A 25757-nucleotide genomic window follows, 5' to 3' on the forward strand; every position below is an offset into this window, starting at 1 on the left:
CTTGGTATAGAATTCTAGGTTGGCAATTGTTTTCTTTCAGAATTTTAAAGATATTCTTATCCTTCTGATTTCTGTTGTTTTTATTAATAAATCAACTGTCTATCAGTTGAAACTGTTTCTTTTCAGGTGATGTACTTTTTCTCCGGGCTGCTTTTAACATTTTCTCTTTGTTTTTTAAAATAATTTTTCTAAGAAGTACTTAAGTGTGGTTTTCTTATGCTGCTGTCATTCATAATGCTTCTGAATCTATAATTCGACGTCATTAGTTTTAGAAAATTCTTAGTCACTGTCTCTTTAAATATTGCTTATACCCCCTTTCTCTTTCTTGTCCCTCTCTCTTTTTGGGATTCAAAATGTATATTAGCCCTTCTTATTTGTATTGTTTATTGTTTCTTATCCTCTGCTTCATGGTTTTCATCATTTTGTCATTCCAATATTTTTAATATTTTCCTCTAGTATCTCTTCCAGTTGATTAATCATTTCTTCTGCTGTACAGCATTTGCTTTTAAACCTGTCAGTTGTGTTATTAAATACAGTTGCTATATTTTACAGTTTAAAAATTTTTTTTCTCCTCAAAAATCTGTGTTCTATCTTGAGGTACTCTGTTAGAATTCTCAGTCTTTATCACATTGAATATTGTGCAATAAATATATAATGTGCAATAAAGACTGCTCCTCTATTTGGAGCCCTTACGAGTCTCTTTATTGCTTGTGGGTTTTGCTAGTTGTCTTCTCTCTTCATGTGCCTGGTTATTTTTTTTAATACTGTATTTGGAATTTTTCTTGAAAAATTACTTGATACTTAGGAGATAGTATCTTCTAGCAATGAGCACTTTTATTTGGTGCCTGAAAGAGTTAGCAGTCTAGGACTACATTAGTCTATTTTCAGTCTTTGATATTTGAAGCTGAACTGCAGTCCCTACCAGAGTCAGTATACTTCTTGTTCATATTACTGTTAGAGGACTGCTCTTCAGGGTCTCAACCAAAAGTCCATGGGCATTTCCTTGCATCCTTTCCTGTATCTTCCCTGGCATTAGTGGTTTTTGGACTGTAAATTTTTATCTCCTGAGCCCTACAAGGCTATCAGAAGCATCATTCAGCTTCTTAATAGTCTCTTTTGTGGGAATGAACATATTTCTTTGACTATCATTAAATTTTGAGTTAGCTTGTTATTTACTTCTTGTAGCATATAGATTAATTTTATTTAATTATAGTTTTGCTTATAGTCTAATGCTAGTGATATTCTACTTTTTCATTTATTTAAAATAATATGAATCCTTTTTCTTTCTTTTTAAAAGAAATGTTTTGTAAAAGGCAATGAAAAGAGAATCTGTTCAGATTGAAGCAAGACCAAGGCCTTGATTCTTCCCTACTTCCCTCCCTTTGCCCCTTATTGCTCTTTTTTTTTTTTTTTTTTCCCTTGAGATGGAGTCTCATTCTGTCGCCCAGGCTGGAGTGCAGTGGCATTATCTCAGCTTACTGTAGCCTCCGCCTCCTGGGTTCAAGCGATTCTCCTGCCTCAGCTTCCCGAGTAGCTGGGACTACAGGCACCCACCACCACACCTGGCTAATTTTTGTATTTTTAGTAGAGACAGGGTTTCACCATGTTGGCCAGGCTGGTCTTGAACTTCTGACCTCAAGTGATCTGCCTGCCTCGGCCTCCCAAAGTGCTGGGATTACAGGCTGAGCCACAATGCCCAGCCTCACTTATTATTCTTGAGTGATCTTGCTGAAATTTTAGGACTCTATGAAAGTTTTGAAAAGTTGTCTTAGGAGAGAAACTCATATTAAAAGCTTTTAAACATTTGGGGCATATACAAAGACATACTAAGAACATAATGAGCACCTTTATCCTCTACTTGAAGAATAAAACATTAGAAAAGTTATAGCTCCTTAAATACATTTCTGTGGTACAGGAGATAAGACACCCCACCACCCCCAACCATGTTCTAATCCCTGAAGTTTTTGAATGTGGCAAGGGGATATTAAAGTTCCAGATGGAATTATGGTTTCTAATCAGCTGGTTTCAGAAGAGGAAGATTATTCTGGATTATGTAGATTGGCTCTACATAATCACCAGGGTGCCTAAAAGTAGAAGAGGGAGATAGAAAAGTCAGAGAAGGAGGTATGACAACAGAAGCAAGGTCAGTGTGATATTATGTGAGAACTTGACCCACTGTTTCTTGCTTTGAAGATGGAGGAAGAGGTTCATGAGCAAAAGAAGTGTGGTGGCCACCCTTAAAGTTGGAAAAGGCAGGACAATTGATTATCCCCTAGGGACTCCAGAGAAGAATGCAGTCCTGCTGGTACCATGATTTTAGCTCAGTGAGACCTATGCTGCACTTCCTACCCATAAATCTGTAAGAATATAAATCTGTGTTTCTTTAAGACAAGTTTGTGGTCATTTGTTATAGCAGCAGTAGAAAACTAATACACCTTCCCTGATCAGTGTAGATCTCTCACCCTAGAAATAACCAACATGCTTGTGTTATATTTTGTATGAATGCCTTTATACTTCTATACCATGTATAGATGTATGTATCCCTAAAAGACATGCATTGCTGTGCATGTTTAAACTTCATAAGAATGGTACCTAATAATGCTTATTCTGCAACTTAAAAAAAAGTGTTAGCACTTGCTAACTAACAGCATTGTTTTTTGTTAAATACATGTTGATACATGTAGCTGTACCTTACTCATTTTATTGCTATCAATTCCATTGTAACTTGTAAGCTTATTTTCCTTTTGATGGATGTTTGGATTGTTTGATAAGCAGATACACAGTTGTTGTTGTTTTTAAAGAAACCAGTATTTTAAAATTAGATTTCCCATTAAAATCTTTATTTCTGGCTTATCCTTAAACAGTTGGTACATTCGTAAACAATTTTCTAGAATTGTGCTGTGCAGTGCAATAGCCACTAACTACATGTGTCTGTTTAAATAAAATGAAATAAGATGTAAAGTTCAGTCCCTCAGTCACACAAGCCTTATATCCGGTGCTTCATACTGCCATGAGGCTGGTGACTACTGTATTGGACAGAGCAGGCATAGGACATTTCCATCTCTCAGAATGCTGTGTTGGACAGTACCAACCATAGTTGGAGGTATAGGTAGACACCAAAGTCCTCTTACCACATGTGCATCTTTGACCCTTTCTCTAATAGAGGGAACTCGGGACAGGTTTAAATCCCAGCTAGCTCTGTGACCTTGGCCAAATACCAGACCCCTCTTTACATCAGTTTTCTCATCTGCAAAGTGGGCCACTTGGCTGTTACCAGCATTACATATGTTAATAGATAAGATATGCCTTCAAAAGTAACTGGCATATTATAAATGTACATAAGTTTTGGTCCCTGTTAGTATTACATAAATTACCTTCCTGATCTTGGTAGATATTTGAGTTTGCTATTCTACCTCTAGTAACAAGTTTAACAACTGAAGTTTTTCTGGGCACTGAATCTTCTTCAAGTCACCACGCTTTCACCTTTTCTTACAGGCGTATCTTTTAGAAGAGTTGTTTGTTCATACTGCTTCTAGTTCCTCACTTTCCATTTCCTCTTCAGCCCACTCCAATTTGGCTTCTGCCTCCCTTATTCCACTTAACTGTACTTGCTAATGTCACCTTAAACCCATTGAACACTTACAGAGACAGTATCACATAATGGCTACAAATTCAGGTTCTGGAAGCTGCCTGGTTTGCTAGCTGTGTGACTTTGAACAAGTTACTTACCTTCTCTAGACCTTAACTTGTTCAACTATAAAGTGGGGACAAATAAAGAAGCTTTCTTATAGGATTGTTATGAGAAATAAATGAATCAGCATTTTCCTGTACTTACGACAGTGCTAGGAACATAGTATTTAGTAAACACCTCCTGTCATTATCATCATCATTATATCTATATATGTATGTATATAGTTTTTTTTTTTTTTTTTTGAGACGGAGTCTTGCTCTTTCACCCAGGCTGGAGTGCAGTGGTGTGATCTCAGCTCACTGCAAGCTCCGCCTCCCAGGTTCACGCCATTCTCCTGCCTCAGCCTCCCGAGTAGCTGGGACTATAGGCGCCTGCCACCATGCCCAGCTAATTTTTTATGTTTTTAGTAGAGACGGGGTTTCACCGTGTTAGCTAGGATGGTCTCGATCTCCTGACCTTGTGATCCACCTGCCTTGGCCTCCCAAAGTGCTGGGATTACAGGCATGAGCCATCACACCTGGCCATCATTTTATATTTTACCAATTTTCTCCTGAAATATTTTCTTCTTTTAGCTTTTGAATTATTATACTTTAGTGATTTTCATTTCATATGTATGGCTTTTTCTTCTCATTCTTCTATGAGAATTCCTTCTTCTACCACAAAGTTCCTCATAGCTGGATCACAATATGCCTGGATTCCAGACCCTCTTTTTCTCTCCCTACATTCTCTCCCTAGGTGTTTTCCTCCAATTCTAGGCTCGAGATACCCTTAATGTGCTGAGTACTGTCACATTTACATCCCAGCCCACATATCTGTTCTGTGTTCAAGACCATAATGTAAAATTTACCATCTTACCATCTTTTTATTTTTTATTTTATTTATTGATTTTTGAGACAGAGTCTCGCTCTGTCGCCCAGGCTGGAGTGCAGTGGTGTGATCTTGGCTCACTGTACCCTCAGCCTCCCAGGTAACTGGGATTACAGGCACACGCCACCATGTCTGGCTAATTTTTTGTATTTTTAGTAGAGATGGGGTTTCACCATGTTGGCCAGGCTGGTCTCGAACTTCTGACCTCAGGTGATCCACCTGCCTCGGCCTCCGAAAGTGCTAGAATTACAGGCATGAGCCACTGTGCCCAGCCTTACCATCTTTTTTAATATATAGCTTAGAGGTATTAAGTACATTCACATCATTGTGCAGCTATCACCACCATCTATCTCCAGCTTTCTTCATCCTGCAAAACTGAAACTATCTACCCAGTAACTACTAACTCACCTTTCTCTTCTCTCCTTGGCCTCTGGCCACCACCATCTGCTCTCTGTGTGTGCATTTGACTACTCTAAGTACCTCATGTGAATGAAATTGTACAGTGTTGGTGAGCCGTTAAGTTTTTAACTTGTTCCCTCTATGTCTGTGGTCCCCAACCATTTTGGCACCAGGGACTGGTTTTGTGGAAAACAATTTTTCCATGGACCGATGGGGGCGAGGGGTGGTTTTGGATGATTCTAGTGCATTACATTTATTGTGGACTTAGCCCTGAGCTTGTTTTCCTGCAACTAGATGGTTCCATCTGGGAGTGATGGGGGACGGTGACAGATCATTAGGCATTAGAGTTTCATAAGGAGTGTGCAACCTAGATCCCTCGCATACAGTTCACAATAGGGTCCGTTCTCCTATGAGAATCTAATGTCGCTGCTGATATGACAGGAGGCAGAGCTTAGGTGGTAACATGAGCTATAGGGAGTGGCTATAAATACAGATGAAGCCTCTCTTGCCTGCTGCTCACCTCATGCTGTGCAGCCCAGTTCCTAACAGGCCATGGACCCTTATTGGTCTGAGGCCCTGGGGGTTGTGGACCTCTGCTCTACATTGTATTTCCCTCAGTTTCAATTTTTTCTTCACATAGCAGCTGGTTGTGGTCTTCTCAAAGTTACTTTGTTCAAATCTCTCCATTGGCTTTGCATTGCATTTTATGATTACTCAAAAATCTTTGACATGCCCGTAAATCCTGGGTGACTTGTGCTTTGCCCTCCTCCCTACCCACCCACAGCATCACTTCTCATCATTTTTTCCTGTTCACTATGCTTCAGCTTGATTTTCAGTTCCACTTAAGCAAGCACCAATCTCTTTTTTTTTTTTTTTGCCTTAGGAAGCTGGTGTCTTATAGACTGCGGATATTTAACGTCTATAACAAAATCTTGAAAATGGTAGCTGTGCATTAAACATGTTTGAATAAATGGACTCACTGTATATTTTACTGAAAAAAAAAAAATGGGGCCACCTAGCAGTGATTTTTCTCATCCTGCTTTCTTTCACCTTAATTCTTTGTAACATACCTTGTAAAAGATCTCACATTTTCTTTCCTTTACCGTATATTTTTGTTCTTCTCCACTTACTCTTCCCCTACTTCTTTCTCTTTTTTTTCTTCCTTCTCTTCCCCAAATAAATAAAAAATATTTATTAAGTTCTTGTTTGTCTGTTAGAATGCATTTGGCTGCAAATAATAGGAAATTCTGACTCAGAGTGATTTAAACCGTAAGGAGATTCTATATCTCACAAAACCATTAAGTCATGATTTCAGGCAACTTCTAGTTACATTACTCTAGCCACAGTACCTCATTGATGTCACTAGTATTCCAGATTATTTTCCTCTCCGTATTTGTTATCCTTAGCATGAACTTAATCCAGAGAACAAGTCTTTCTCATGGATACAAAATAGTTACCACAGGCAGCAGGGCCATGTGATTCCTGAGGAAGTAAGCCTCCCGCTTCATCTCCCTCTCTTCCTCACCCTCCTGCTCTCCCTCTCATTCTCTTTTATGGTAATAAAAGCTTCCCCAGTAGTCTTTATCTCATTATCATTGGCCAGAATTGGTTCATAGCCTATTTCTGAACCAATCACAGGCAAAAGAAGTAAGATTATCTTTGGATCAGTCTGACCCATTGTCTTTTGTCGCACATAGTTACATTAGGTAAAAGTAGATAAACCTGGACAAAATCAGCATTCTATAAAGAATCAGGAAGAATAGACATTGGGTGGTAAACCAGTAGCATCTGATGCTAAGCTCTGTAACAGCAAATACTTGTCACTGCCTTGTGAAGGTGAGAGGTGAAGCCAGCTGGACTTCCTGGGTCGAGTGGGGACTTGGAGAACTTTTCTGTCTAGCTAAAGGATTGTAAATGCACCAATCAGCACTCTTGTGTCTAGCTACGGGATTGTAAATGCACCAATCAGCACTCTGTGAAAACGCACCAATCAGCGCTCCGTGTCTAGCTAAAGGATTGTAAACGCACCAATCAGCACCCTGTAAAATGGACCAATCAGCAGGATGTGGGTGGGGACAAATAAGTTAATAAAAGCTGGCCACTTCAGCCAGCAGTGGCAACCCACTTGAGTCCCCTTCCACACTGTGGAAGCTTTGTTCTTTTGTTCTTCACGATAAATCTTGCTGCTGCTCACTCTTTGGGTCTGTACTACCTTTATGAGCTGTAACACTCACTATGAGGGTCTGCGGCTTCATTCCTGAAGTCAGCGAGACCATGAACCCACCAGGAGGAACAAACAACTCCGGATGCACCACCTTTAAGAGCTGTAACACTCACTGCGAAGGTCTGCGGCTTCACTCCTGAAGTCAGCAAGACCACGAACCCTCGGGAAGGAAGAAACTCCAGACACATCTGAACATCTGAAGGAACAAACTCCAGACACACCATCTTTAAGAACTGTAACACTCACCTCTAGGGTCCGCGGCTTCATTCTTGAAGTCAGCGAGACCAAGAACCCACCAGAAGGAACCAATTCCGGGCACAGAGGGATGTCTCCTTTCTAAGGTCTGCTCCTCCTTGTGTGCCCTCTTGCTTCTGTGCCCATCTCGTTTTGATTCTTTGTGTTTCCGGAATGTGAGCATAGTACTGTATTGATACTCAGCACTGTGTACATTTAATAAATTTCCTTAGAAATTTCCCTTGTTTAATAGCTTCAGATGTCACTCATGTACAGTGGATTCCTGTGTCTGCAATTTGCATCTTGGTCTCTAGTCTTCATTTCTCTACTTCTTCACTGGATATTTCTATGTAAATGCTGTTATATCAAGCTCATTTTCTCCTGAAGTCAATTACTTGGCTGTTTTTGACACATTATTTTCACCTTCCATCCAGTTAACTCCCAGGTCAGATTGGTTATTGTTTCACCTGGAACATGTTTGTACCTTCTATTATTTTTATTTCATTCTCTTCACTTAGATTGTGACTGCCTTAAAGGCAAGGGCTTGGTAGAGTTTTTTCTTCATATCTCCATCACTAGTCATAGTACTTAGCACATTATAGATGTGTATATGTACTTAGTACTATGTGCTAAGTACTAAGAATGAAAAAGAGGCCTACTACACGTGATAATCTCAAGAAGGGTGGCAAAAACGAGATGGAAAAGAGATGAAGAATTGATAATTTTTTGACTCAGACCAATTCTTAAGAAATGGATAAAAAGTTTCTTAACTTTCATGTCGAGTTGAATGTGAAATAGGGGCTATCATTAACATAAATAGAGAAGTAGGGAAGACGTGTTTGGGTTTTAGACATAAGTTTGAGGTGCAGGTGGGACAGTAAATAGTGTCTAGTAGTTTAATTGGGATACGGGACTAAAATCCATTCTCCTTTACACATTTCAGGGAATTTGGTATGTAGCCAGCTATGCTTGGGAGATTTACATGTGTTACCATATTTAATCTCCAAAGTGTATGTGAATAGTATCACTTTTCAGATGAGTAAATGAACTTCAGAGAGATTGAGTGATGTCATGAAGCTGTTGATTTGAGGCGAGTGACTTGATGTAATTGTTGTGAGTGAATTGAAGTAAGGTGGAATTGGGGATAAGGAGGCCTGTTAAATATCTACTCCTTTAACTCAGAAAGGAGGTGGTGTGGACAAGAGGTGACAACAGGTCGGAGAACAGGGATTTGATAGAACTGAATAGATAGATGGAATAAAGGAGAAAAAGAAAATGATGTCCAGGTTGGGTAAATGGTGAACCACAGAGTTTGGCAAGTTTTGAGGGTCTAACAACCAGGTGACTGGATTGAGGGGATAGGAGAAAGGTTTAGAATTTCTAAGCATGGAAGCAGATCCCTCTGGACTCTTCTGTTACTTTCACTCCAACCGCTTTGCTAATCCAGAGTTTTAAGACTGAGGAAAAGATCTCTGAGAGCTGTTGCAGGTGTTAATTTTCTATCATGCCGTGGATGGCCATCATTTTAACCTCTTATTCACAAGATATTTTTGACTTTATTTAATTTTTTTTCTTTTCCCAGATTTTATTTTGGTGATAAGTCTGACGAAATAATTTTGTCTAAATTGTCCTACATATAACTTTCAGAATAGGTCTCTTCTGAGAAATAACAGTTACTAAGAACATTTCTAAGTTTCTGTTAACATCATCAATCTAAATTCTTTGCTTTTAGCTCAATTTAAAGAAAGAAATCAAACATTAAAATACAAGTTAACTGTAGCTATGGCTAATACATTTTGGAAAATTAGGTTACTGGGATGAAATAGTTTTGATGTTTGTAGTTCTTTATAGGTCTGTTTCATATCTAAATCACTTAAATTCAAACAGATATGTAATTGCAGAGTTGACATTCATGCAGGTGTTTTCATTCTTAGAATTAGGTGTATATGTATGTTTTCATCTTGAGATTGTAATAACAGGAATGAAGACAAAAGTTATCCATGGAGTCACCATGCTAGACTTGCAAGTCCAGAGGCGTGTAATATGGGAAAATTTGGCATTGTAGTAGTCCATGCTTTACCTGCTTTGTAGTCTTAAAAATATACTCATTTTATTCGGATAACTGTCTTCTGGCAATTGATCTTTTCTCCAGATGTTTATACAGGACAAATTTTATAGGTGCTTAATTACAAATATTGTATTAGTAATATATGATACAGATTATTTCTGTATGGTCTTTTATACAATATTTGTCATTTAGAAGTATTTAGTTCTTTAAAGGTATAAAAAATCAATTTAATATTGCTAGCAAAGCTCATCAAACATGTAGGAGATATTAATGTCTTTTTTTTCAGTAGAGAATCTAAATTGATTTATCCTTGTTTTTATGAGCTAGTTGGAAATTAATTTTTCCCACTACCTTTACATTCTGGGATTAGTCTAATTCTGATAATCACTGATATTTCTCTGCTTTTCTATAGTCTGTTGTGCTTTTTCTTTTGGCTTGAAAGCACTCAAAGTGTATAATTTGTTAAATCATAGTTTCTATACACAATTCAAATTTTTCACCTCTAATTTTTTAGTTTTATATAAAGATCATAGATATGTGACTGATACAAATAAAACTTGAAACTTTAGGTAGTCTTTTGTAAGGTCTGTCATCCTTTGTGTTGTTCATAGAATATATAACAACAGCTTTAAGTGAAAGGCTTCTGACAGCTTATGTCTCTGTTCATTGCCAGATCAGTTAGATGAGCACTGACAAGAGCAGGGAGGAGGATCAATCAGTGTGTGTGTGAGTGTGTTGTGTATGTGTGTATACACATGTATTAATGATAAGCAAAAATAGTCTATTAGCTCATGTAGCTAGGGGAGGGGATGTTCCTTCATTACTTTATCCATTTATGGCTATAATGAAGCTACCTAAGACAATTGTAAATGATAGCAATTTGTAAAAGAGTTGATAGTCACATTTCTTTCCTCTCTGTGGAACCAATTTAGCATTGTGGTTGAGGATGTTTTCTGGAATCTGACTGCCTGGGTTTGAAGTTGAGGCTTGCTTTCTAGCCATGTTACTTTGAATTCTTCAAGTCTCTGTTTTCTCATATAAGATGGGAGTAATAATACATTGTTGTGAGGTCATTATTACTAAAAAATTGCCATTTAAAGGACAATCAGGATTCTGGGAAGATGGCAGAGTAGGAAGCACCAGGAACTTGTCTCTTTCTATGAAACCAGTTGCACTGGCGGAATCTGTCCTGTGTAACATATATTTTGGAACCCTGGAGTCTGTTGAAGGCTTGTAAGTTCCAGGGGAAGATTTGGAAGTAAGTTGCAGTTAGTTTCAGTCAATTTCACTCTTAGCACATTAGTTCCTCCAGATATTGGGAATCTGTGCTCTGATCACTGATTGTTACTTCTGATCAAAGAGGTATAGGCAGCCAGGCATGTTGGATCATGCCTGCAATCCCAGCACTTTGGGAGGCCAGGGCTAGAGAGTCAGTTGAGTCCAGGAGTTCTAGACCAGCCTGGGCAACATGGCAAAAGCCTGTCTCTACAGAAAATGTAGAAACTTAGCTGGGCATGGTTGCACATACCTGTAGTCCCAGCTACTTGGGAGACTGAGGTGGGAGGATCACCTGAGCCCAGGAGGTCAAGGCTGCAGTGAGCCATGATTGCACCACTGCACTCCAGTCTGAGTGACAGAGTGAGACCCTGTCGCAACAACAACAACAGTAAAAAGAGAGATATAGGCAAGGAGATGGGTAGTTATCATTTTTCCTCCTCCCATTGTTGCAAACCACTTTCCCTCCATCTAGAGTCACTTCTGGCAGATTTTAAAAGCTGCCACCTCTATCCCTTTTTAGAAAAGGGCATTCAAGTCTAGGATATTCAAAAACAGCTGCATATATGGGAAGTATTAGAAAGTGACTGCTCATGCCCAGGGAAAGGTAAAGGCTCAGAAAAAACCTGAGAAGACTAAGTTTACACCTCAGGCTCATCCTTGGTACAAAGACAGTCTCTAGCAAAAACCTACACACAGACACGCAATAACAAAAAGTAGCAAACACCAGGGAAGAAGAAGAATCTGATTTCTAGAGTTACTACATTATTAGATCCAAATGTCCAGTTTTCAACAAAAATCACAAGACATACAAAGAAACAGGAAAATGTGGCCCATTCAAAAAATAAATAAATTAACACATATTCCTTGAAAAAGACCTGATGGCAGGTCAACTAGATAAAGACTTTTAAACAACAGCTATCTTAAACATGCTTAAAAAATTAAAGGAAGATGTGGAGAAAGTAAAAACAAACCAAAAACAACAAAAAAGATCTAGAAACAAAATGGAAATGTCAATTAAGAGATAGAAAACCTAAAAACCTAAAGGACAATGGAAATGGTATCAAGTATGAGGAACAGAAAGAGAAAGGGTTGAAGAAAAGTGAACAAGGTTTAAGCGACCTGTGTGACTCCATCAAGAGGACCAACATACGCATTGTGGGAGTTCCAGAGAAGAAGCGGAGAGAGAGCATATTTGAAGAACTGATGCCTGAAATCTTCCCAAATTAAATCAAGAGACAAAGAAGGAGATTATATATTAGTACAGAATTCACAACAGCAAGAAGATAAAACAATGATAAGCATTTATGTACCTAATGACAGACCATCAAAATGCATGAAAGGAAAAAACTGATAGGGAGAGATAGACAGTTCTGTGATAATGAAGTTGGAGACTTATACCGCCTCTCAATGATGGATAGAAGATAAGTAAGGAAACAGAGGACTTAATAAACTAACTAGATCTAACAGATATATTTAAGAATATTCTACCCAACAAAAGTGTACACATTCTTCTCAAGTACACATGGGACATTTTCCAGGATAGGCAATATGTTAGACCACAGATTGAGTCTCAATAGTTTTTTAAAGATAGATATCATACAAAGTGTATTCTCCAGCCACAATGGGCTAAAGTTAGAAATGAGAGACAGAAGTAAAACTGGACAATTCACAAAATTGTGGAAATTAAACAACACACTCTTTAAACTTCTGTTGGTTCAAAGAAGAAATTACAAAATAAATTAGAAAATACCTAGAGACAAATGAAAATGAAAACATAACATACCAAAACTTATGGGACACAGCAAAAGCAGTAGTAAGGGGGAAGTTTATAGCTATAAACGCCTACCTTAAAAAACAAGAAAGATCTTAAACCAGCAACCTAAGGAGCTAGAAAAAGAAGAACAAACTAAACCCAAAGCTGGCAAAAGGAAGGAAATAAAAGAGTAGGGGGCAGAGATACACAAAATAGAGAAGAAAATATATAGCGAAAATAATAAACCCAAGAGTTTGGTTCTTTGAAAAGATCAACAAAGTTGGCAAACCTTTAGCTAGGTGGACTAAGAAAAAAAAAAAGAGCAGACTTAAGTTGATAAAATTAGAAAAGAAAGTAGGGATATTACTACCGATTCTACAGAAACAAAAAGTAGTACTTTTATTTATAAGAGTACTATGAACATAGTTGTATGCCAATAAATCAGATAACCTAGATGAACTGGACCAATTCCTACAAACAAAACCTACAAAGATTAAATCATGAAGAAATAGAAAATCTGACTAGACATACAACTAAGGAGAGTGAATCAGTAATCAAAAAGCTCTTGATTTAAAAAAAAAAGACCAGGACCTGATGGCTTTGCTGGTTAATTCTACCAAACAATTTAAGAACTGATACCACTCCCTCTAAAACTTTTCAAAAAAATTGAAGTGGAGGAAACACTTCCTAACTCATTCTGTATGAGGCCAGCATTACCCCGGTACCAAAGCCAGACAAACACTATAAGAAAAACTACAGACCAATATCTCTTGTGATCATTGTGCAAAAATTATCCAGAAAATACTAGCACCCCAAATTCAACAGCGTGTTAATGGGATTATATTCTATGACCAAGTTATTTTATTTATTTACCATGTTTATTATTACCTTTTATTCCTGAAATGCAAGCGTGGTTCAACATGTGAAAATAAATTGTTGTAATATACCACATTAACAGAATGAAGAGAAAAATACATGTTCATCTCAATTGACGCAGAAAAAATCCTGACAAAATTGATCACCCTTTCATCATAAAAACAAAAATGGAAACAAATTATAAATGAAAGGAAACTACCTCAATATGATATGAACTATACCTGAAAAACTCACAGTGAACATTATACTCAATGGTGAAAGACTGAGCACTTTTCCTCTAGTACCAGGAACAAGGCAAGGATGCCAGCTTTTACCACTTCTGTGCATTATAGTACTGGAAGGTCTAGTCGGAGCAATTAAGCAAGTAAAATATTTAAAAGGCAGATTATATAATCTTATATATAGAAAACCTTAAAGATTACACACACACAAACAAGTAATAAATGAATTGAGCAAAGTAGCAGGATAAAAGTGAGTATACAAAAATCAGTTGCATTTCCGTACACTAATAGAAAACAGTGTGAAAAGATTATGAAGAAATTCTATTTATAATAGCATCAAAAAGAATAAAACAGGCTGGGTGTGGTGGCTTATGCCTGTAATCCCAGCACTTTGGAAGGCCGAGGTGGGTGGATCACCTGAGATCTGGAATTCGAGACCAGCCTGGCCAACATAGTGAAACCCTGTCTCTACTAAAAATACAAAAAATCAGCTGGGCGTGGTGGCGGGTGCCTGTAATTCCAGCTACTCAGGAGGCTGAGGCAGGAGAATTGCTTGAACTCGGGAGGCAGAGGTTGCAGTGAGCCAAGATCATGCCATTGCACTCCACCCTGGGCAACAAAAGTGAAACTCCACTTAACCAAGAGGTAAAAGTCTTGTTCAGTGAAAGCTGTAACACATTGCTGAAAGAAACTGAAGACATAAATCGATGGAAACATATCCTGTGTTCATGAATTGGAAGATTTAATTTGGTTAAAATGTCAACAGGACCCAAATTGATTACAGATTTAGTGCAACAACTATCAAAATCCAAATGGCTTTTTTTTTTTTTGCATAAAAAGAAAAAACCCATCCTGAAATTAATATAGAATGTCTGGGGACTCCACATATTCACAACAGTCTTGAAAAAGGAGAACAAAACTGTAGGACTCACACTTCCCAATTTCAAAATTTATTACAAAGCTACAGTAATCAAAATAATACGGTACTGGCATAAAGTCAGAAATGTGGACCAATGGAGTAGAATAGAGAGCCTAGAAATGAACTCTTGCATATATGGTCAAATGATTTTTTTATAAGGATGCTAAGGCCATTTAATGGGGAAAGGACAGCCCTTTCAACAAACGGTACTGATAAAACTGTATATCGACATTCAAAAGAATGAAGTTGGACCCTGCCTAACACCATATACAAAAATTACCTTAAAATGGATTAAAGATGTAGATGTGAAACCTAAGACAATAAAACTCTAGCCAGATATAGTGGCTCATGCTTGTAATCCCAGCACTTTGGGAGGCTGAGGAGGGAAGATCGCTTGAGCCCAGGTGTTTGAGACCAGCCTGGGCAAAATGGCGAGACCTTGTCTCTACAAAAAAATTTAAAAAAGGAAAAAAAAAGGCTGTGTGTGGTAGTACACACCTGTAGTTCCAGCTACTCAGGAGGCTGGGTCGGGAGGATTGCTTGAGCACAGGAATTCAGTGCAGCAGTGAGCTATGATTGTGCCATTGCCTTCTAGCCTGGGCAACAAAGCAAGACCCCATCTCTTAAAAATTAAAAAAAAAGAAACAAAAAAACAATGAAACTCTTAGAAGATAACATAGGGCAAAAGTTTTGATTTCTTGGATATGGCACAGGCAATAAAAGAAAAACATAGACAAATTGAATTTCATGAAAATTTTAAGTTTTCTTGGATCAAAAGACACTATCAACACAGTAAAAAGGCAACTAACAGAATGGGAGAAAATATTTCCAAATTACATATCTGATAAGGGATTAATAACCAGAATAAATAGAGAGCTCCTGGAACTCAACAACTAAAAAACAACTTGATTCAAAAATTGGCAAAGGACTTGAATAAACATTCCTCCAAAGAAGATATACAAATGGCTAAGAAGTACATACAAAGGTACTCAACACCACTATTAGGAAAATACAAATCGAAACTGCAGTGAGGTACACCTCACACTCATTAGAATGGCTACTATAAAAAACAAAAACAAAATGACAGTTGTTGGCAAGAATGTGGAGAAATTGGAACTCTTGTGCACTGTTGGTGGCGATGTTAAATAATATAGCCACTGTGGAAAACAGCATAGCAGTGTCTTAAAAATACAATTACTGTATTATTCAGCAATTCCACTTCTGGGTATATACCCAAAAGAATTCAAAGGAGGCCTTCAAAGAGGAATATAAATCCCTGTTTGCATATATCATGCAAATATATAAATACTGCATGATAATAGTAGTATTATTCACAATAGCTAAAACAGGGAAGCATCTTAAGTGCCCACTGAAGGATGAATAGATGAGCAAATGTGTAAGGAACATTAGTAAGCCTTAAAAAGGCAGGAAATTCTGACATAAGATACAACCTGGATGAATCAGGACATTTTGCTTAAGTGAAATAAGCCAGTCACAAAAAGAAAAATACTGTATATTTCCACTTACATGAAGTACTTAGAGTAATTAAGATCATAGAGACAGAAAGTGGAATGATAGTTGCTAGGAGCTAGGGGCATGGGGAAGGGGGAGTTAGTGTGTAGTGGTTATGGTTTCTTTACACAAGGTGAAAAGTGTTCTGGAGATGGATGGTGGTGATGGTTGTACACATTATAAAGGTATTTAATACCTTTGAACTGTACACTTAAAAATGGTTAAGAAGGTGAATTTTATGTTAATCATATTTTACAATTAAAAAATGGAAAAAAAGTGACAATGTGTGTAATAAGCTATGTAAACTATATAACTATGATATTTTTTCTTTATGGAACTCCTGTAAAATTGTTCTAATGGCCTTATAAGTTAAAAACAGTACTGTGGGCAGTCACTGAGCTAAGTATAAGAAGAAATTATCTCATCTTCCTCTTTTCTCTTTCTCTTCTATATATACATGTATATCTTTATGTAGCTTTATATCTGTCTATATGCAGATATGTAAATGTATATATTATATATGTTCATATTTATGCTATTTATTTTTATATATTTACATGTGCATACATATATGTATAGAAAGACCATATATGAATACCCTATTATACATACTTAGAGACATGTAAAATAGATATTTTATATAAATAATTGCAGAGCGCATGTGGTGCTGACTTCAACATGTATCTTAAATGCCTAGTATCTTGACATACAGAAAATTTGGGATAAATGTTATCATCATCATATAGAAATCCTATTCCTGGTCTTCCTGCCAGGAAGTCCCACTGATTGAATATTTGCTTGCAGAGAAATGGGCCTTTTGGTGTTCTGGAAAGTTAGTGGCAATGATGTTTTTCCAACTATTGGGAAATGACATGGTTTCGTCCCCTCAAATAACACTGAATTTGGTTCAAGAATTAGGAGAACTTAGGGCTTATAAATTTATTAGAGTAATTTTTTTAAAGAATGGTATGAAATTCTCAAATAGAAAAGGTTAATATTAACATTGCTACAAGACTTAAGTTTGATGACCCTAAATGACCCTGCCTTGTGAGATTCGCTGGCTGCTGATGCTCCCATTCATTCACCCCCATCCACTGTGACATATACTGATCTTTTCTCACTCTGTGTGGTTATTTCACTTTTGGTAGGGTGTTACATATTTACCTAATTACAGTGAGACCTTAATCCACTTCTATCTTATGTGTAATTGGGGGTGGGGTGGTGAGTGGGAGGAGACAGGGAAAAAGGGGCAGGTTTCTTCTTGCCAGTTTTTAATTCATGAGAAACACTCTACCTGTATCTGGGACTACTATTAGGCAGCCAAGGTGAGTTTATCACTTCCTGTTTACACTCGTGCTAAATTGTATATTGAAAATAGCAAAATTTATAGTTTTGGTACTTATCTGACTCGAGTTATTGACAGTCACTTCTTTAGTAGTCTTCTTCCCTCCAATCTTGATCCCTTCCAATGTGTACTGCTTGTTGCATGATTTTTCTGAAAGTCTGATCAGGTCTTTTTAATTTTATTGTGTTTAACACTGTCAAATATCTATGTAATTCAACTGAAATTTTGTCGATTTTATATATCTTTGGCATTTGCCAAATTTGGCTCTCCTCTCACGATAATTTTTTTTCTACAGAATTTTAGAAATCCCTAATTTTGTATTTAGATAGCGGTAGTTCCATTTAACTGGATGGTTGATTCTTGTTTGTTTTTTGGGCAATAGGTACATAGAATTGAGTTGAAAATACTGCTCAATGCATGGCATATTGTCATTGTCAGTCTGTACAACGTCCTACTTTGTTCTTCATTTTTCATTCCTTCATCTCTGTCTTAGTCTGTTTGGGCTACATCCACATAGAGTGGGTGGCTTAAACAGCACACATTTAACTTCTCCCAGTTCTGGAAGTTGTAAAATCCAAGATCAAGATTCCTGGTGAGGGCTGTCTTCCTGGCTTCCTTTTTTCCTGGCTGTCTTCTCACTGTGTCCTCACATGTTGGAGAGAGAGAGAGAGAGAGAGAGAGAGAGAGAGAGAGAGAGGGAGAACAAGCAAGCTCTCTGGTTTCTCTTCTTATAATGGCACTAATCTCATCTTGAAGACCCCACCTTCATGAACTCATCGAAACCTAATTACCTCCCCAAGGCCCATATCCAAATACCATCACATTGTGGGTTAGTGCTTCATCATATGAAATTTGGGGGGAGACAGTTCAGTCCAGAGCACTGTCCTCTTTTCCCATTATATTAGGCCCTCATTCTCATTTGTTCAGTGTATGTTCTTCCAGCCCACTTTCCAACCCAGATATCTTTATTTCCATGCTTGTGTCCATGAAAATATAGTTTTGAGTGTGGTTTTATGTTTTTATATAAGGAATTCTGTAGTGTAAATCTCATTCCTTTAAATAAAATTTTTCTACTCACGTATATGCACGTTCAGTTTGTGACTTTTGACCATGTATTCTCTTTAAATGTGTCTTTAAGTGCATATACCACAGGTTATCTATTTCCAGTGTTTGCCTCTGCAAAGATGGTACTTTTTGCAGCTATATGAAACCTTTCCTGTGGTGTATAATCAGCAGAGGCATTGGCTGTCATAGGAAATACACATGCTGTACTTAATCACTATGCCAGACTGGTCCCTAACATGTTTGTACCAGTTTGTACTCTTAGTAGCAAGGCCTGTGGAATAGTAACCATTCCTCCATATCCTTACCAATTTAAATGAGAACCATTAAGTAATGTTAAATATTAGTGTTAAAGGATCCTAGAAATAATTGATACAGAGTGCAAGAGTGAGAAGGTATATTAATTTCTTTAAATAGAAAAGTTTGTGGTCAGATATTTTTGTTTATAAACTCAGGCATTTGTTTATAACCTCAAACATTGTGTTGCTAATGGTGCAATAAAGACTCTCCATGTGAGAGGCAGAGTTGTAATGATTTTAGATCTCATCTTATTTTTTCAACAACTAGCATTCATAAAATATTTACAGTTAGTATTGTTGACGGGGTAGAAAGTAACTTTGATTTGGTGGCTATATTACTAAAAAGATAGAAATGTTAGAAAGTTGATTAAGGAGACAAAGACATTTTTAGGATGTCTTATTAGCACATCACTCTTGAGTACTTATTTATAGTAACACTTGGAGTATAACATGAACACTTCAGAAATGTTCAGGTGCATTCACATGCCTGAGTGTAATAGTACTTTTAAGAAAAATATGTTTCAGGCCAAGTAGAAATAAATTAGGCAGATCTATGAAATAGCAGGAAATACTAACCATTTGAGTGCAAAAGTATTCATGTACGTTAATTTCTGTTTTTAGGGTTGCCCATATCTTCTAGCATGAGTGTTAAGGAGAAAAGAATGATTATAAATGATCAATGTCAAAATATGATTCTTGAAGATCCAATAAGTTTAATTTTTTTTTTCTTAATAGAGTTGTTGTTAAGGCAAATGACTTTGGGAAGATAATTTAAGAAAGACTGATTGGTAAGTAATTTAATGGAAAACCTCCACATTCTAGTTCTGATAATGTACTGTAATTTTATAACTGAAACAGACAGGAAAAGACCAAATGTTTCTTTCAGCCTCCAAGACAAATATTTTTTTAAGCTCTGCTGTTTCTCCAAACAAGGTAAAGATGAATTTGAAGTATAAACCTGGCTTGAATTTCATGAGATAATGCAGAGGAGAGGTATTCATTGCTAGGTTTACAAGAAGGCTTGCAACTTCTTGGAGCTTGGCATCTGGAGCTGCCAGGAAACTTGAAAGTAATTCCTGTTGAATCTGTCTTGTTCAGTGCCATATCTCAGAGATTATAACAGTGCCAAGCACAGGAACTTCCCCCAAATTGCTAGGAAATTCCCACGAATCTAGAATTAATAGTTCTAATAATCTTTTGAATAAACTTATATCATTAACTAAAAAGTTACCTAGTATATTTCATTTGTCAGAATGATCAAAAAAGCAGTATGTGTTAATATGGCAAGGGACCTTAAACAAAATGTAGCATAACTAGCTAGAAAGTGCTCTTTCAGGTTTTACCTCATTTAAAAGAAAGTGTTGTTTAATTTGCTCTGATGCATTGTAATCTTGTGTAAGATTATTGGGCATGATAAATGATAAATGCCACCAGGAGTGCACCTGTAGCCAAAACTTATTAGCCTGCTCTAGCAAGCGAGAGCTCACGCCAGATGAAGTATGAGGTATCTCGGTAAGAAAAGAGCAAGTTCTTTATAGGGATTTGGCTTGGGCTGAATGATTCTAAGGAAAGACTAGGGGAAGCAGAACAGATCTGGATTGGATATTGTCATGAAGGGAGGTCAGTTTGGGAATTAGGTGCTTCAGTATTCCATTTGGGAGAAGTGAAGCAGGGCTGGGTTCTCTTGGTACTGGCCGTGCTACCGATCTGTTAGGGAAATAATAATATGATTATCAGTGGGGTTCATTTCACTTTCTCATTCCCTCCTTTTGGCCAGATTCAGGGTATTCAGATCATTGTTCAATGAAATACAGATCTTTACCATTGTTAGGAGATAGGAGATTATTAAGACAACCTCATCTGTTGTTGGACTGAAGTCAGTTATTCATGTATACCTTTTGTTATTGTTTTAAGGTTAGCTGTTGAGTCATCTGAACGAAAAATGGCTGTACACATTTAAGGTTCTGGAGGTCACATTTGAGTAATTTAACACTGATAAATGCTGAGAGATTATTAACAGAGTTTGTATTCTACTTCTAAGCCAAGAGCCATGGTCCCTAAGTGTGGTTTTGGTGTTGACAAAAACTTTCCTAAGTATGGCATCATAGGGGTATCTGTCCTGTTTACTATTTTTAGTTTACTATTTAAAGAGTTGCTTAGTAGTTAAATGTAATTGCCCAGGAACTAGAGTAAGCTGAGTTGCACCCAAAAGAAAGTGCCTACAATCTCAACCATTTGTTTGATTGCATATTTTAGTTAAATCACGAGCAAATTGTACCCTGACAGTAGACTCATACAGACAGTGACTAGGGATGCACAAAGCAATATTATGGGTAAGGTCTTATAGGTATCGTTGTTGGAGTTAACGAGTGCCTGTTAACAATTCAGAAATTTAAACCAAAGGAAAGACAATAGCTTGGACACAAAATAAGAGCATACAAATTAAAGCATGATAATTTATGGTTCTGGCCATCTAGATCTTTGTTCCATGGGTCCTGAGTAGAAGCTGTCTCTTTCGTTCCTTTTGATCCAGAAGTCTTGGATAGAAGCTATATCTGTCTCTAAGATCATCTTCTTCTGGAAGATTCTTAAGAATCTTTAGTTTGAGGTCTCTGGCTGGGACAGACCTTTAGTAATTTGAGGATCTGTTGCGATGCTATAATTCAGAGCCAAGGTGTTTTACTGCTGCATTAGTTGTTAACAGAATCTGGCAAAGTCATTGGAGTGTGTTCAAGTGCAGTCTCTGTCTAATGATGCTTCAAAAATAGCCAGACACCTAATCTACAGCCATATACAGCTGATAGTTGTTTCCATCAATGATAAGATTCAGCAGCCCTGGAAAGTTATTATCTTAACTAGAATTAATAGAATGGAAAAGAATGGATCATCTAGTGGCATACAATACACAGATTCAGTCAGTAATTATGCAGGGGATTAGACATATTATGAATAGTGAGGAATTTGACAAATCTACGTGGCCCTTTAGTTTCTATCATCAAGTGTACCTTGATTGTCCATGATTAATAAGGATACTGAAATCTAGAAACAAAAATCAATTTGAAGTAGTTATTGTACCAGTTTTTGTATATGAGCATGAGTTTGCCTTTTTTCAACTTAAAGTACATAACCATTGAGGATATATTCATTAATATTTTATTTGCTTATAATTGATTTATACAGCCCAAATTTCTCTTGTGATTTACCAAATAAATTAATTTAGCAATAAGAATTTTTATAATTTTGAATTAAATAACATTGTAGGAATGTTGACCAAATCTAATTATTTCTAGTATCCTTCCTTTTTTAAGGTAAAGGAATAAATCTTTATGTTACCTCCTGGCCATTCCAGAAAATTTAAGGATGTTTTAGGCGTAAAATACGTTTTATTAGCTTTGTTATTCTGAATTTGGGACCTAAGTCTAGAAGGGTTTTAAATGATACAATTGTTAACCTGAGTCATGATACCCAAGGTAAGAAATAGTTCTAGGCAGTTTTTGAAAATAAAGCAAGAACAACCAGGTGCGGTGGCTCATGCCTGTAATCCCGGAACTTTGGGAGGCTGAGGCAGGTGGATCACCTGAGGTCAGGAGTTCGAGACCAGCCTGGAGAACATGGTTAAACCCCGTCTCTACTACAGATACAAAAATTAGCTGGGTGTGGTGGTGGGTGCTTGTAATCCCAGCTACTCAGGAGGCAGAGGCAGGAGAATCGCTTGAATCCGGGAGGTGGAGGTTACAGTGAGCCGAGATTGCGCCACTGCACTCCAGCCTGGGTGACAGAGCCAGACTTTGTCTCAAACAAAAATAAAAAGAAAGAAAATAATGCAAGAACAATAATTGTTAGGACCTTTAATTGTTTTAAATAATGAAATTTTATTAAAAATGATTTAAAATATGGCTAAGGCCCAAGAACATATATTTAAGAGCCGTCTTTTTTTTTTTTTTAACTTTTGCTTTCTTTCACTAGTTGGAAATACTGTGGTCACTAAAAATACCAAAGATACCACACCAAAGCAACTTAGGCTGTTCATTTAACATCTCTAAAGCATTCAGACCAAACTGGTTTATTATCTTGCATAGCCACTAAGATTTTATGTCATAGTCCAGCATTCTCACTGACCTTTCCCCCTTAATAATCATCATACCTCAGCATGCAATGGCAGTTGTTTATGATCTTACACATTATCACATATTTAAGATAATTAAATCTTAGACCTACACATTAGCCTTTAGGTAATTCACAGTTCTTACTATATAACTAAACACAGTGATTATGATTATTTCAGCTGTTTTGTTTTCCTTAAAGCATGTCTTTTTCCATGAAATAAGTAGTGTACTGCTTTACAATCTGGTGCAAGCTCCTTGATCTGGTTGACTATTCCAGAATATTTTCCTATCTTTGCAACTGAAAATTTAATTCTCCAGAACAGGCTCCTAAACCCTAAACCACAGAGCTTAAACCCTAAACCACATCTGTTGACAATGTAATCAGTATATAACAATTTTATACAATGCAGAGCTAGTCTAGAACTTCTAGCTTGCAAAACTCATTTTGAGAGGACCAAAGGTCTCCTGATTACTGATCCCTTTCTAAGTGATTTGTTACCCATCCCCACTGGAAGCTTGTAAAATGTAAAATATACTGTTTGTCTCCACTTTTCTGAAATATGTAGATATTGTATCTTGGGATAGGCCTATTTTCATTTATTTGGGATGGGAATTTGGTAGACCCTTCCAGTTTTGGAAATTATGTCTTTCAATTTGGAAGTTTTCTTGAATTGCTTGAATTGCTCCTCCAATTTTCCTATTTTTCTTTTGCCCCTCTCTCACTTTGTCTCCTGCTATTCTGTTCTAGGATATCTCCTCCACTTTGTCTTCCATTCAGCCATTTCTACTTCTAGCAGTATCTTATAGTCTCAATTCTCTGCCATTGCATGATTTTGCTGTGTAACTCTAATTGGTTCTTGGCTTTCTTCACTGTCAACTTCTGATTTTGTTTTCTTGGATCCTCTTAATCAGCTATTTTTTGTCCATTTGCTTTCTAGTTTCCACATTTTTATGCTATCTTCAGTCTCAGTATTTATACTTATCGTCCTTATGTCTTTTAAAAATTCCCTTTACCATAGTTTAAATAGAGTTTTAGGAAGCAGTGTAGTTTGATTTGTGTGCTGCATACTCTCTTTTACCAAAACACTGCTCAGTTTTTTAACCAATCCTTTGCGGCCATTTTATATTTTCATCTTACTCCTCCCATCTCTTAAAGGTGAATTTTCATCATGGTCCCATCCTCTTATTTTTGGTTTTCTTACACAACACATTTTCCCTCAGCTTAATTTTTTTAATATAATATTTTCTTCTTAACTTATTTTGGACACTCTACATACCTCTTTTGAGACAGGTGCCATAAAATATCCCCCATTTACCTTGCCTATTTCTGTTTTTTTGTTTGTTTGTTTTGTTTTGTTTTTGTTTTTGAGACAGAATTTTGCACTTGTTGCCCAGGCTGGAGTGCAGTGGCAGGATCTTGGCTCACTGCAACCTCCGCCTCCCGGGTTCAAGTGATTCTCCTGCCTCAGCCTCCCAAGTAGCTGGGATTACAGGCGCCCACCACCATGCCTGGCTAAATTTTTGTATTTTTTGTACAGACGGGGTTTTGCCACGTTGGGCAGGCTGGTCTCAAACTCCTGACCTCAGGTGATCCGCCCGCCTCGGCCTCCCAAAGTGCTGGGATTACAAGCCTGAGCCACTGCACCCGGCCGCCTATTTCTAAAATCTCATCTGTCCTCAGGGCTGTCACCGGTAGCCATTTATTTTGTGGTATGTTTAGTGATATTAAACTACTTGCTGCTAGTCTTTACTATTCTCTGAGCATGGCAGACCCTTTCCATGCTTCTGTAGTTTTGTATATACTGTTTCCACTTCCTGGGGTGTCTCATGTAACTACTGATTTATTTCCCCAGGGCCTCCCTCTCTTGTTGACAAACTTCTTAAGTCTTTTTGTGTGTGTGCGTGCCCAAATTTATGAGTTACATGAGAACATTTGTTACATGTATATAATACATAGTGATCAAATCAGGGAATTCTGGATGTCTATCATCTGACTACAGTACTTTTTTGTTAACTGTAGTCATCCCACTCTGCTGTCAAATGTTGAATTTATTTCATTTATTTTTTCTTTATGAGACAGAGTCTCTGTCGCCTAGGCTGGAGTGCAGTGGCACAATCTCAGCTTACTGCAACCTCCGTCTCCTGGGTTCAAGTGATCCTCCTGCTTCGGCCTCCCTAGTAGCTGAGACTACAGCTGTGCACCACCATGCCTGACTAATTTTGTGTTTTTAGTGGAGGCAGGGTTTCACCATGTTGGCCAGGCTGGCCTCAAACTCCTGACCTCAAGTGATCTGCCCGCCTTTCCCTCCCCAAGTGCTGGGATTACAGGCGTGAGCTACCACGCCCGGCTGAATTTATTCCTTTTATCTTACTGTATGTTTATACCCTTTAACCACTTTTCATTCACCCTTTTGCCTCCCACTTAACCTTCCCAGTCTCTCTGTTATCTGTTTTTCCACTCTTCCTTCACGTGTTCAAATTTTTTTTTTTAGCTCCCGCAGGTTAAGTGAGAACGTGCAATATTTGTCTTTTCGCGTCTGGCTTATTTTGCTTAAGCTATTTCCACCATGTTGATCTCCAGTTTCGTCCATGTTGCTGCAAATGACATGATTTCCTTCTTTGTGTGTGTGTGGTTGAATAGTATTCTATAGTGTATATATACCACATTTTCTTTATCCATTCATCTGTTGATGGACACTTAGGTTTATGTCTGTCTTTGGTATTGTGAATAGTGCTGCCATAAGCATGTGAGTGCAGGTATCATTTTGATACATTTGTTTCTTTTTGTTTTAGTGGATACCCAGTGGTGGGATTGCTGGATTGAATGGTATTTCGATTTTTAGCTTTTTGAGAAATTGCCATGCCATTTTCTATGGTGGCTGTACTTGTTTACATTCCCAGCC

The 25757-nt window shown here is 37.4% G+C and overlaps 1 protein-coding gene across 8 annotated transcripts in view; it reads left to right on the forward strand.

Moving 5' to 3' along the window:
- CDK8 (cyclin dependent kinase 8) overlaps positions 1–25757 on the forward strand; it is a 151246-nt gene that overhangs the window by 51367 nt on the left and 74122 nt on the right. For 3 of the 8 annotated variants that reach the window (XM_063792002.1, XM_016925090.2, XM_063791999.1), the window contains exon 2: positions 19484–19536. The exons of the other annotated variants lie outside the window; for them this stretch is intronic. The gene's annotated coding sequence lies outside the window, so the exon portion shown is untranslated. The remainder of the gene's footprint in view (positions 1–19483; positions 19537–25757) is intronic. 8 annotated transcript variants of the gene reach the window in all.

The sequence above is a fragment of the Pan troglodytes genome, chromosome 14 (assembly GCF_028858775.2).
Source record: "Pan troglodytes isolate AG18354 chromosome 14, NHGRI_mPanTro3-v2.0_pri, whole genome shotgun sequence".
Classification (NCBI taxonomy): domain Eukaryota; kingdom Metazoa; phylum Chordata; class Mammalia; order Primates; family Hominidae; genus Pan; species Pan troglodytes.